Source organism: Coloeus monedula (assembly GCF_965178545.1).
Source record: "Coloeus monedula genome assembly, chromosome: 25".
NCBI lineage: Eukaryota > Metazoa > Chordata > Aves > Passeriformes > Corvidae > Coloeus > Coloeus monedula.
In genome coordinates this window covers 1,572,315-1,585,265 of record NC_138805.1, presented here as the reverse complement: position 1 = coordinate 1,585,265, position 12,951 = coordinate 1,572,315, and the positions used below count along the sequence as shown (strand labels likewise).

The 12,951-nt window shown below is 51.6% G+C and overlaps 1 protein-coding gene across 2 annotated transcripts in view; it reads right to left on the bottom strand.

Moving 5' to 3' along the window:
* Positions 1 to 10,109, bottom strand: part of CDON (cell adhesion associated, oncogene regulated) — a 52,465-nt gene extending 42,356 nt beyond the window's left edge. Inside the window, exon 1 of one of the 2 annotated variants that reach the window (XM_082296840.1) lies at positions 9,973 to 10,109. The gene's annotated coding sequence lies outside the window, so the exon portion shown is untranslated. Of the gene's footprint in view, positions 1 to 1,717; positions 1,829 to 9,972 lie in introns of those variants that run through there. The other variant, XM_082296841.1, reaches the window with a different exon arrangement.
* Positions 10,110 to 12,951: the final 2,842 nt, after the last annotated feature.

The window sequence follows — 12,951 nt, the reverse complement described above, 5'->3', positions numbered from 1 at the left end:
CAACCTCATCTACTGCTGTCTTACATCATAGGCAATTAGGAGCCTGTGAACTCATGGCTGCAGGATATGGGAGGTGCACTGGAACAGGAGAGCCAAGCCTGTGTTACAGCACAGTTGTTAGTCACCTTAGAATTCACCGTGCCTGCGGATGGCTGGAATTGTACACAGATTGGAGCAACAGACCCATTTGGACTCTGTTCTCTAAACAAAAGTGCTGCCCTGCACTCCAAGGCACTGCTTCCCCTCCTGTTACAGCTGTCCACACACTGTCACAGGTAATGCCAACACTCCCTGCTGCTGGACCCAGGCTCCAGGCAGAACAATGCTTATTAAAAAGCAAACCAGCTAACCAGGGACAGCTGAGGGAGAGAGCAGGAAAGACCCTGGCCTTTCCTCCCCCGATTAAAACAAGCCTTCACACAATCCATCCTCCAGCCTTACAGTAATTCAGTTTTACTGCACTCCTCCCCTCCCTTCCCCCATGCTCAAAAGACCAAACCTGGTTTCAAAATTGAAGTCCGAGCTCTCCAGCAAACACACACTTCTGCACTTCTTCACCTCGAGGGAAGGAATCCTGACAAAACTGACAATATTGCTTAGCAAAACGAGCCCCTTTGCCTCAGGCCCAGATAAAAGCAGCAGCTAGGCAGAAAAGTAAATGAAAAAATTGTCTTGGTCAGGCCAAGTTTGCTACAACAAACCAACCTGGCTCCCAGGCAAGGAGAGGGGTAGTGGAACATGGGGGAAAGAGAGGGAGGCTTTGGGTTGGCTTTGCTCAGTGGTGTTGCGCAACAGAGCACCGGGCGAAGCTTCCCGCCTCCTTCCTCACGCCAGCAGAGCCGAAGGAGAGCGTTGATCCAAGCGAGGGAGGCAGCAGTCATCATGAAGCTCTAGCCTGAGGGTTTGGCTCCTCCAGCCCTCCTGCTTCACTCCCTGCAGCCAAGATCAGCCCTGCCAGCAGCAGGGACCCCTGCCCAGGACTGGGGACACTCAGGGCAGCACCGTCACAGCGTTGGGTGGTGAGTCAGAGCCCAAACCCCCTCCTGCAAATCAGGGCCATGGCAGCTGTTCCCAGCAGAACCAGTTCAAACATGAGCAACTGATAGGAAAGGAGTTAAGTTTCATCACTGGGACCAGGGAGAAATTTCCGCCAGGTTCACCTGACTGTGCCCTGTTCTCACTTGCACAGACACATCCTGCTTTGCCCAACGGGATTTCTGTTCGGACGTCCAACAGCAGACTGGCAATTCCTGGAGACACCTTCCCAAAGGAAGATGGATGCCACAGCTTCACCACATAGCAAGAAAGTTCCAGACTCTTCATAGCACATCAACTCCCCCACGAGACTTTAATGCCGAGCTCAGCAACATGGGGGCCCTGCAAAGATAACCGGCTGCCGGGATTGATTCCATCCCACGTTAGCATCCATCAGATAGCAAGAAAAACAAGATTAAGCAGCACTACGGCATTAGTCTTCATTTAAACTTGGCAAAGAAAGCAAACGTTTCTTTTTTGTTGGCTTCTCTGTGTGTTTTTAAAGCAGTCCCAGGCTCAGCCAGGGAAAGGTGCCTGGACTGTTTAATGTTGGGGGATTAGAAGGGACAACACTTGTACACTTGCCAGAGCCCAGATAAGCAGCGAGTGCTTGGGTTAAGCAGGCGAGCATCTGCCCCCTGCAATATATACATTGCCCCAGTGAAAATAAACAGCTTCACACCTTTGGCTCAGAGAAGGACTTGAGCTTCTTCTACATCCTCAACCTGCAGCCTCTCCACTTGAGGACGAAGGGTCAGAAGGGTGAAGGTTACTCGCAGTTCCCTTACTCCAAGTATAAGGCTGGAAGCTTTCTGTCTCCTCTCACACTGGGTAGAGTCTTTGCTGCTGCACATCAGACCTGGTGTTGGTTCCTTGTGTTCTCTGTGCCCAGAGCTGTTCTAGACAAACTCCAAACATGTACACTTTCTATGTGTGCTGGTTACGTACAAGCCACAACAAACACACTGACTAGGAAAAATGCTAACTTGGAAACTGGACCTTTTTTTAAGTGCTCAGCCACCAAGTCCGTAATCTAGAAAACCACACCTCAATTTAATGCTGCCACCCCAGTCACTGGAGATCACAGCGCTGAAGACTCCAGCCACACCACTGCAGTACCCATCTACAGTCTGCGCCAAACTCCTCTCTGGTCCATCCCAATGCACAATTTGGAAGTGCAATCTGCACCCCAAAACCATGCCTCAGTCTGAATAGCTGAATTTAAAATGATATCATTAAGTTTGAAATTTCAACATACTTAGAGAGTTTTGATAATAACATTTTTGATTACATCCGTTGCCAGCTTCCTTCTACACCCTGACAGAGATTTAAAGTACACATTCCTATTTCATTCTGCAACAGAGATTAGTGGCAGGAACAGAAAACATCTTCTGTTCCAAAAAACCCTCGGGGTTTTCCTCCTTCTCTTGCATCTTATTAGAGGAGTCTCAAATCTCCATCAAGCTGTGATACACTGTCACTGAAAAGCATTTAAGGCAACAAGTATTTGAGTGCTACACTAAAACACACCTTCGGAACAAGCTTCTGAGAAACAAAGAGCTTTCCAAGGCTATCCCAAAGGTGAAAACGCTCCCCAGCAGTAACAGCCCTCAGGAAGCTTTATGAAAATCTGAGCCTACGCTCAAGCGTATGGCACGCAGAGCCCTAATTCAAGAACTTTTGTGAACTCTCATTGTGGGGAAGGGGGGGGTGAACAAAGGAAAACCACATGCTATTGTTTATTTTGACTCCACAATATATTTAATCTACATGGAGTTGGAACATTACACAGCAAAACTCCTCAGCTCCCAGAAATTATGTACAGCCAACAGCAGCAAAGCCCGTTCTCTAAAGGGAGAATGACATTTTAAGTGTGTTATCTTCACCCCACACAGCACAGAAACTCTCTGAAACGCAGCTGAAAGCTGCCACCAGTGCTTCCAATCCTACACCCCAAGACCATGGGATCAAGGCAAGGGTACTGGCACTCATGGCACAAGGAAAGCCAAAGCTGGGGACTTCCACCAACTTGACTTTGAGCTATTGCAGCTTTTCTCAGTAAGACACTGACTGCCTGGGGAGGTTGCTGAGCAGGAGGAGGATGCCCCAGGCATCTCACACCCTCCTTGAGCCTATCAACAGGAGCAGACTATGATGGATTCCAAGATGTTAAAGCAACAAGACCCAGCTTATGAGCTGCCAAAGAGTTATTCCAGGATATCCATAGGGATGATAACAGATCTCACTACGTGAATTCCATTGCTGTAGCTGCACAACTCCCTTCCAGCCTTGTATGCTGCAGGAGGTGTGCTAACAAGGACTGCCCATGTGTCACCGGAGGCCTTCAGTGTCCAGCTCCAGGATACCCCCGAGTAGCTCCAGAAGCCGTGGCTCTGCTGATGAGTTACCACCTGCAGATGTGCCCTGGCACAACAGAAGAACCATCTTCCCAAATACCAAATTTCTGTTCAAAGCCACCCGCTGCCATCCCCTCGTGCCCAGTGAGTTCACTCCGCCAACCCAAATATTCCAGCTCCTTTGCACAACTTCTCCTGGACACAGAGCCCGCTGCCTCGTGTTGGGGTACAGTCACTGCTGCTGAGGGACCGGAGCTGGGCAAGCTCACCCCGGGCAGGTGCCAGCATCAACACTCTCACCTGCGGTGAGGAGAATGCACAGACAGGTGATGTCATGGCCAGAGCAGACAGGTGACATCACAGCCCCAGCAGCCCACAGGCACCTTCTCTCCATCCTACACTCAGTGGGACTGTGGTTTATCTTCTCCTGCACCTGGGAGCAGAGGCCTTTGGCACAGCCCCATCCTCGCCCTCCGCTGGGCCGGGGGCTGGCGCAGACACAGGTTGCTGTGAGGTTTCAACAGGCTGAATGAAACGGTGAAGAAAGACACTTTTCAGAGGGGGAGGGGAGGCACACACGTACTGAACAAATCATCTGCTTGGAGCGCTGGCTCCTACTTGTTCTCAGTTATATTATTCACTCAAGGGTGGATTAATCCATCACTGCAAAGGAATCTCCTGATCTCAGAGATAAAGGCAACAAGTCATGCACTGACTGTCTGTGGATCCTCCTGGAAATGGTCAGCCTTTCTCATGGCCTTATTTGGGCCGATCTATCAGCTCTCAACTAACAACAAGCAGGAAGAAGAAAAAAAAGAAAGAAGAAATTAAAAACTGAAAACATACCACCTGACTACAGTAACTTCAAGTGGATTGATCTGGAAGCAAGCAGGGAATTTCAACTCCAAACAATCACTGTTTGTTTCAGAAGGGGCCACATGAACTGTCCCCTTCCACTGTTGTTGCTCCCCAGAAGAACAGTCACCTGGGTCGTTACCTTCCAAACTTGCATGGAAAAAAGATTAATTTCTTGCAAGATTCTTTAGAGTGAGGCCTTTTACCCAGATAAATGGTTTCTTTGGAAACAAAACCCCCTAATGCCATCCCCCGGCAGGAGCATCTCCAGCTAGAGCAGGCTGCACTTGGGCACAAGGTGCCTACAGAAAATACAACAGCAATTCCAGGAGGTTGGACATCTCCAGCTTGTCTGTACTTCGGTGCTTCAGCAGATGCCAGGGAGCAATTACAGAGACATTCAGGATCTGTCTGCTCTTCACCTAAGATTAAGGTGGGCTGAGAAGCTCCCCTCTGGCTGGAGCTGGCAGCCCACGATACCAGGGGCTCACCAGCACACAGAAGGCGAGCTGGCAGGGAATACTTCACATGCAATGCAACCCTCAAACACGTTTGCAGAGACAAAACACTCTCAAAACCCCTCCAAAAATGTAAAACTGTGGTGCCCAGCCTTTTTGCCAAGACTGTTTCAATGACGGCCTCAAGCCTTTTAGTCCTTGTCTTGGCATTTTATAGGTTCACTGCAAGGAAAACCACGGGCTGCGAGGCAAAGTCTCTGCACACTGCAAGGTAGGAAACATTAAACTTCTCTTTGAATTAAACAAATAAGACTCAACCACTTGGTTCATTATCAGATTCAATGGTTGGAGTCTGTAGGGAAAGCTAAACAGCAGAACCCAGGGTATAAATCAAAGGCGTGATCAGAGAGACAGGTGAGGCCGAGGGTGTGGTCTCACCTCTCAGCTCAGCCACATGGAGCTGGGGATGGCCTCCTCCTTCCCCAGCTCGCCCCTGCTGCCAAGCTGATGGCAATATCCCAGCTAAGCTAGTCTTGCTCACTCCAGGCTTCAGGGAATGATTTTATCCCTTACCTGTGCTGTTTCTGTGAGCTGGACTGGTTCAACCGGGCATTTCCAGAGGCAGGAGATGGAGGGGGCTGGCCAGAACCCCTCCCTCTCTGCAAGGCACCCACCCCGGCTCAGCAGCAGAGCGAGCGCACAGGATCAGGAGACAGCAAAGCCAATTTAGAAGCCACTGCTGCCAAAAGGGGCCATCCCCCCACCAGCCCCCCAGGGCCTTCCCAGTCATCCAAGTGGAAGATTTAGCAACTCTAACTGCGGAGCAAGATCCAGGAAAGTTTGGGGCTTGGGTACTTTTTTTTTCTGAAGGGTTAGCTGGAGTCACTCCCCTGCGGCTGCTCCACTGCTGGATTCCCGCAGCGGGGAAGAGGCAGGAATGTACCTGCCACCTCCTGCAGCAGCGAGTCCTCGGATGGAGCTGTAACGTGAAACTGCGCCCAAGGAGCTGGGGAGGGGGGAAAAAAGGGGGGAAAAAGAAAAAAAAAAAAAAATAGAGTCCCACCTGGCTAGAAGAGCTCCGAGACATCTCGGAGGTATGGAAAACGGAAAAACAACCCACCTTACATGATTGTTTTCCCTCCTGCTGAAAGACAGCAGATATTTCTCACACAGAAAGAACGAGTAGGGGCTTAATGGAAATGGCAGGTGGTCTGAATGTAAAAGGCTCAATCCCTCACCAGGCTGAACAAGCATTTCCCCTGAAGTGATCACTGTCACTGGAGAATCATCATCCCCACCAGAAAGGGAGAAGGGAGCTGGGGAATGTAAGTGGAAAACTCTGACACGGTCAGCCCTGGAAGTTGTACTGAGCCATCTACCAAGGAAATTACTGGAAGAACACACAACTGAAAAAAGTGAACATACATACACACGCACAGAGGAAACTATCTAGTCTAGAAATTCTGGGGCCAGCATAGCTGGAGACCTCCCACCAGCCGAAGTAATACAGCAAAGAGGTTTTTGCTGACTTTGCCAAAGACAAACACCATCCCAGAGCAAATGATGCAGGATAAGGGGACACACAATAGCAGGGTTTGCTCAGGGCGGCCTCCAGGAGAGCAGAAAGTAAGTAGGAAAGGCCCACCTGCTAACAAAATAGGTCAAAATGGCAAAAACAGTGGACAGAGAACACAGTTTGGTGCCCATGTACTGGCTTTAAGAGTCAGGATTGCAAGGCAAGCTGTAAATTCCCATTTAAGGAGGAAATTTGACCACTTCCACTTGAAACAAGGTTTTTAGCTCAGTCTCACCCTAGCTGCAGATAGCAACTGGTTCTGAAGCTCCCCAGCCCACTGAAACACTGAAAACCAGAGAACTGACAGCAAACCACTGCAGTGAGGAGGAAGGGGCAGGACTCAGCTCAAGGGAGCCACTCACTAGTCAGCAGCTCATAAGCAAAGCAGGAGACAAAAACCTGACTCTACATACAAAGGACAAGTTTACAGTATCAATTTCTACAAATGAGATGTTGCCTAACAAAAGACGTCCAGCAGCTTTCCCATTAAAGTGATTCCATAGAAAACATTACCCGAGATACCCAACCCCAGCAGGTTTGTGGGTGAAGACCCACTCAGTCTCAGGGCTTCTGGTACTAAACCACAGGCTTCAAAGCCTCGTGGAAGCTCACCAACAGGTTCACCACATTTCCATGTTGTTTTGCATGGGACTGTGTGCCAAGACCACAGCACTGCAATGAAACCCCTCAAGAGTCACAACTGTGGACATGGGAACAAGGAAGATGCAGAGCAGGAGGTTTTCCATCACAGGTTAAAAGGCCTGCCAGAAAGAGGAGGTAAAGGAGCTCTCGGAGAAGGTGTGAAGAGCAGGTTTGGTGGGTGATACGGGAAATCCAGGTGAAGTTCAATGCCTTTTTACACACAGAACTAGGAAACAGCTCACATGACCTGCAGGGAACCTTTTCAATACAGCTCATTCTGTGTGCACATACAAACGCTCAGAGATCAGCCCCTGACCCACAGCTCCTCACACCCAGCCCAGCAAACAACCTGAAATCACAGCAGTTGGTCCTGTACACACCCAGTCACACCAACAACCACATGGGAGAAGGTGCTGCTGACTGTACCATCACATCAGAAAACAGCTTTATTCCCAAAATAATTTAATCATCACACGCTTCCCAGTTAGTTTCTGGCACTGAGACTTTGTTGGTCTTGCACTTCATGGTAGTGCCTTATCTTGAGCACCCACCAATTAATGCCCTGCTCATGGTACGCCCGAGGCCTCATTGGGCAGAGCAGCTCTGCTATGGGACAGGCAGAGAGGGATTTATGAGATGCTGAACCCTGGTGTGGCTGTGCACTCACAATCCATTGCTTTGCTTCCCCAATTCCACATCTGCAGAAGCAGTCTTTAAACAAGCCAGGGTATTTTTAAGCTCTGACAGTTAAAATCCTCAAGTGACATCACCTGAAGTCGGAGCACAGCTGCCTTATTCCTCTGGCACACCAGCAAGCCAAAGTAAGCAGGAGCCTCGTTTATGGGCTTACAGCACACCTTGAGATAATGAAAGCACTGGTGGGATTTGCCCAGCACGGTCAGACCTTTCCTTGCACGGCTTTTTTTCCCCTCACTCCTCAGTTTTGGGGTAAAACCCAAAAACTCTAGCCCCAGAGCAGCCCAGTGATCCAGCAGAGGGGGCACACAGGGGGGCTGGCCAAAACCCCAGTGCCACCATCCCGGGGGTTTGGTGGCAAAGGCAGCAGAGCTGCTGTCCCACCAGAGAAAACAGATTAAAAATCACCAAGACTGCATGAAGGATGGCAAAAAACAACCCCTCAAGCTACTTCCCGTGGTGTAGCCGAGCTTGCCCGCCCACACTTCACCTTGCACACACGGGCACTGCTGTTTACGAGCACCCGGAGCAGCTTAAGGGTGTAAATCACATTAATCCAGGCGACAAAGCCACGGCGCTCATCCTCGGGTGAGTTACTAATCCCTCCACACCACAGCAGTTCCCATCTCACTTCCTACCCCTTGAGGAGGGAAAAAAAATACCTTTTAACATGGTAGGTGACTCAGTGGATCCCACCTTCTATCTGAGCCAGCTTCCAATAGCTTTGAGCAACACTCATGGGTCTCCCCACAAGCCTGTGGATTTTCTGGGATGCAGACCAAGCCAGTCAGAGGCTTCCCTCTTCTTATGGAAAGGGGAATACAGGTGAAAAATATTTATTTCTTTTTAATCACTGCATTACCAAGTCCTCCCCACAAGACAGGCTTGCAGCTGCTTTGAAAAAGCAGGGTTTGGTTTCAATGCGTTTGACTCTCACTCTCAACACCTATTTTAATTTGGTGGAACAAAAGCGTTCTGGCTCTAATTAAGGCAAATAATATCGAGTTCAACAGAAAAGCGTTAAGAGATTGTGCCGGTAAACATCCACTGCGAATTTTTGGAATATAGAAGGAGCTGGCCATCGCCCTCAGCAACCGCTACCACAAAAGCACTTTTTCTCCTTAAAGCAGCTACGGGCAGGCTGTACATCCCATAAATTGCAACTGTCAAAACACCCAAGTCATGGGAGATGAGGAAAAAAGCAAAGGGGCTCCACACAGCTCAGCTGGGAGCGCCAGCACCCCAGAATTACCTGCTTTGTTCTAGGAAAACGCTGGGCCACAAAGGATAAAACCCCGGAGAACCAAAGCTTCCACGCTCCCGGCAACCTCGGTGACCGTGGTTGGTGTTTGGGTTGGTAAATTGTATTTCTGGTGCATGTGTGAAAGATACAACTCACTGAGTAAACAGCCCTTCAGAGCTGACAGCTTTACAGCCTCAGGCTCGGTGCGACTACTCCTTCCCAGAGGCAGCAAAGCAGTTGGGGAAAAGCAGTAAAATAATAATTAAAAAGAAAAAGCTACATAAAGCCATCACATTTACTCTTTCACCAAGCCTTTACACAGTTACGAGGCAGGAGCAAAATAAACATTGCCTGTTTTCTGCCCGACACTGTGTCACAGCTGAAAAACACGTCCCTCTTGGTTTAAAAAACATCAGTATTGGGAGCATGGGATAGACGACTGGAAAGTTCTTCCATTAGAAGTCAGGAACTGTATAATTTATATTTGTTTTTGGCAAAGAGACAGACAAAGCAAGGGAAAGTAATTTAAAATTCAAGAATCGCGTGGCTTTAAGAAGGTAGGCAGCTTAATGCAATAAAAACAATAATAACAGAGATAAGATGTCAGGATGCTTTACAGCCAGAGTCCTCAGGCATCACACACCACCTCCTGCCTTAGGGACTGACTTTCCACCGCTCTAATTGCAGAGAAAAGTGACCTTACAGGTTAAAAGCATTCAGATTAACCATTTTAAGGCGGTTAAGAGGCTGGACGCGACCCCAAACCTATCCCCCTACGGCACCTCCTTCAAGCAGAGCAGCGTTTAAATGACAAATAGAGAGGAGCGGAGGAGCGTTCCCTGCGAAATTAGACCATAAATCAGCGCCGGGCAGCTCGGGAGGGCTCGTCCCGCTCCCCGGAGCGCTGTGCACCGGCTCAGCCCCGCGAACCGAGGGCACGGGGCGCGGAGCCCGACGGCGGGGGCGAGCCCCGGGGCTGACAGGAGCCGCCACCTGCGGCCGCCCCGGGCCGCGCTCGCCCCTCACGGAGGAGCCGCGCTCGCCCCTCCCGGCGCGCGCCCGCCCGCGCCCCCCTCAGCGCGCGCCGGCGGCGGGAAGCGCGCGCGTTACCTCTCCGCCGCACCCCCTCCCTGGTCCCGGTCCTGGTGCCGGTGCCGCTCGGCGGCGGCTCGCCAGGACATTCCAGGCTGGGGCAGGCGTCCCGGCGGGCGGGAGCCTCCATCCAGCGCCGCCCGGCCGCTCGGCGCCGCTTATCTCCCCCCTGCGCTCCGCTCCCCGCCCCGCTCCCACCGGCGCCCCGTGTCGGGGGAGGTGCCGCAGCCCCGCCCCGCCCCGCGGAGCGAACCAACGGCGGCCTGGGGGGGGGAAGAACGAGTGCCCCGCGGGCGGACCCACCGCCCGAGGAGGGGAGGGAGCGGACGGCGGTGAGCGCGGCCCGAGGGTGCGGCGAGCAGGGAGCTGCGGGCCCTTTAAGGGGAAGGGCAGGGGTGGAGGGGATGCACGTGCGCGCGGGGCGCCGCGGGATCCTTGCGCTGCCGAGAGACCGCGCTCCCGAGCCGCCGGGACCCACGGGACCGCACCCCCGAACCGCCGGGACCCGCGGGACCACACCCCCGAAACGCCGGGACCGGGCATCCGTGTGAGCCGGGACCCGCGGGACCACACCCCCGAAACGCCGGGACCGCGCACCCGAGCAGCAGGTGCACCCGCGCACCCACGGGACGGGGGACTGGGGACCGGGCACCCCACCAGCCGGGGTGCCCACGTGTGACCGGGCAGCCGCGCACCCACTCCCCTGTGCTCCCACGGCACCAGGCGCTCGTGGAGCCGCGCAGCCATGGGCCGGCACCCGCAGAGCCGCACACCTGCGCACCCGTGCGCTCCTGCACACACACGACCTTGCCACCTACCACACCTGTGCGACAGTCACCCACACAGCTGTGCACCCATCCGAGCGCACCTGAGCCCCGCACCGCGGGCCACCTGGGGAGCCTCCCGGGAGCCTCCCCCTCTGCTAGTGCAGGGGTCATTCCGTGCCCGGCCCGCTCATTTCCACGGCGGAGAGCCCACGGTTCCCACTCCGACTCTCCTGCAAGCAGTTGTATGTTCAGAGTGTCGCTCAAGTGAGGGAGTGGCTCTCGCTTTTTCCAGAGGGCTGGGAAATGCCCCCACACGCCACACATGCTCCGTGCATCATCTTTCCTCAGATGGCGCCACTAAGAAGCCCCTACTCAGGCTAAAAATAGCAAAAAGGGGCTTTATCAAGGGCTCATCCTGTGCCCAAACAATTGACCCCTTTCAAAATAACCTAAATACACCCAAAATATGCCCAATGTGCCTTTGGGGGGGGGGGGGGGGGGAATTTACTACATTTTGGTCGCATTCACACGTGGTAGTTGGAAAGGGATTTATCCCAAGGAAAGTTTCACCTGGAAAGGCTTCAGCACCACGTGGAGCAGACTGAAAAGAAACACAGTTGCTGTGTTTAAAAATAAAGGAAAAATAAGCTTTAAACCCCCCCAAAAAACTAGACTTGAAATAAAATTTCTTGGTTTTCAGACAAACCTGTGAGACCAAAATGCTGCACTACCCTGTGTTTACCAGCCCTAATTTTATCCCTCAGGAGGTTTCCTGTAGGACGTCATTATTTCCACAAGTGTGAAAGGGAAAAAAAAAGAAACAAAATGAAGAGTAGAAAAATCCTCAGAAGATTAAAAATCCCATAATCTGAAGAAAACACCCCAAAATAAAACAAAATCGGGGTTGACACGGCTGAGGAGTTAAATGACTTGATTTGTGGCAGCCACTGGAAAAGATGAGGACTTCAGGATTGTTCTCAGCACAAGAAGGGACGGCCAAGTCTGGTTTTTTGGGATAAAAATACTCAAAATGGGGATCATAATGAAGGTATTTTGCAGACCAGGGGTGGTGCCAAATTGCGATTTCTCCCTGTACAATTTTTGGGGCAATGTTTTCCCCTCCTTGAGCGCATTTGCATGAGAATACCCTCTTGGGCAGGAGAATTGCTGCTTAATTAGCGAACAGCAATCGCTTTAATTAGCATGTCTCCATGCTCCCTGCTATTTTGCATAGATTCAAATGAGATGCTCATTAGGGAGCAGGCGCCCGGACAAGCTACGCCCTTTAGCCGCTCACTAACCCAATTAACTTCAGCCAAACCGTGCCGGGCCCTGTGCCAGGAAGGATCGGGCTGCTCCCAGAAGGATGGTGCGGAACTGCTGCCTTCAACCTGCTCGCTTCACCCAAACCTGTGAGGTTTCCTTCCTTGGAAGGTTTTTCTCCTTCAAGGTTTTCCTTCTTCCAAGATTTCCTTCCTTGTCAAAGCTTTTCCTTCTTGTAAAATTTTCCTCCCTACGAGGTTTTTCCTACATCAAAAGTTTTTCCTTCCTTGAAATGATTTCCACCTTCAAGTATTTTCTTCTTTGCAAGATCTCATTCCTTGCCTAAGGCTTTCCTCATTGCAAGGTTTTATTTCCTTGCAAGATTTTCCTTCTTTGCGGTATTTTCCCCCGACCAAACTTTATCCTCCATGTAGAGTTTTCCTCCTTGCAAGGTTTTCTCCCTTGGAGGTTTCCTTCCTTTCAAGGCTTTATCTCCTCGCAAGTTTTCCTCCTTGTGAAGTTTCCTTCCTCACAAGGTTTTCCTTCATGCAAGGTTTCCCCTCCTCATAAGGTTTGCTTCCTTGCAAGTTTTTCCTCCTTTTCCTTGCCTGCTCAGGATTTGGGAGCAGAAATGGGGAAGGCACCCCCAAAAAGTCACCCTCCCTTCTTGGGGACCCTCCAGCCCTCTCCGTGCCCCTTCTTCCCACCCACCCCCCCAGGTGGGGCCATCGTTCCAGGCAGAAGCACGAGGGAACTTGAGGGTCCCCTTTGTTTTTCTGCCCAGCCAGCGCGGTCCCAGCGAGGTTGGGTTTTATTTTATTTTATTTCTCCTGCCCCGTAATCCCATCGTCTTGTCACGGTTCCCCGGGAAGCGGGGCTGCTCCGAACAAAGCCCCCGGAGCATCCCGGGCTCCCGGAGGGGGTTTTGCAGCTGCGCCTCGGAGCGTGACCGATCGGGAATGAGCCT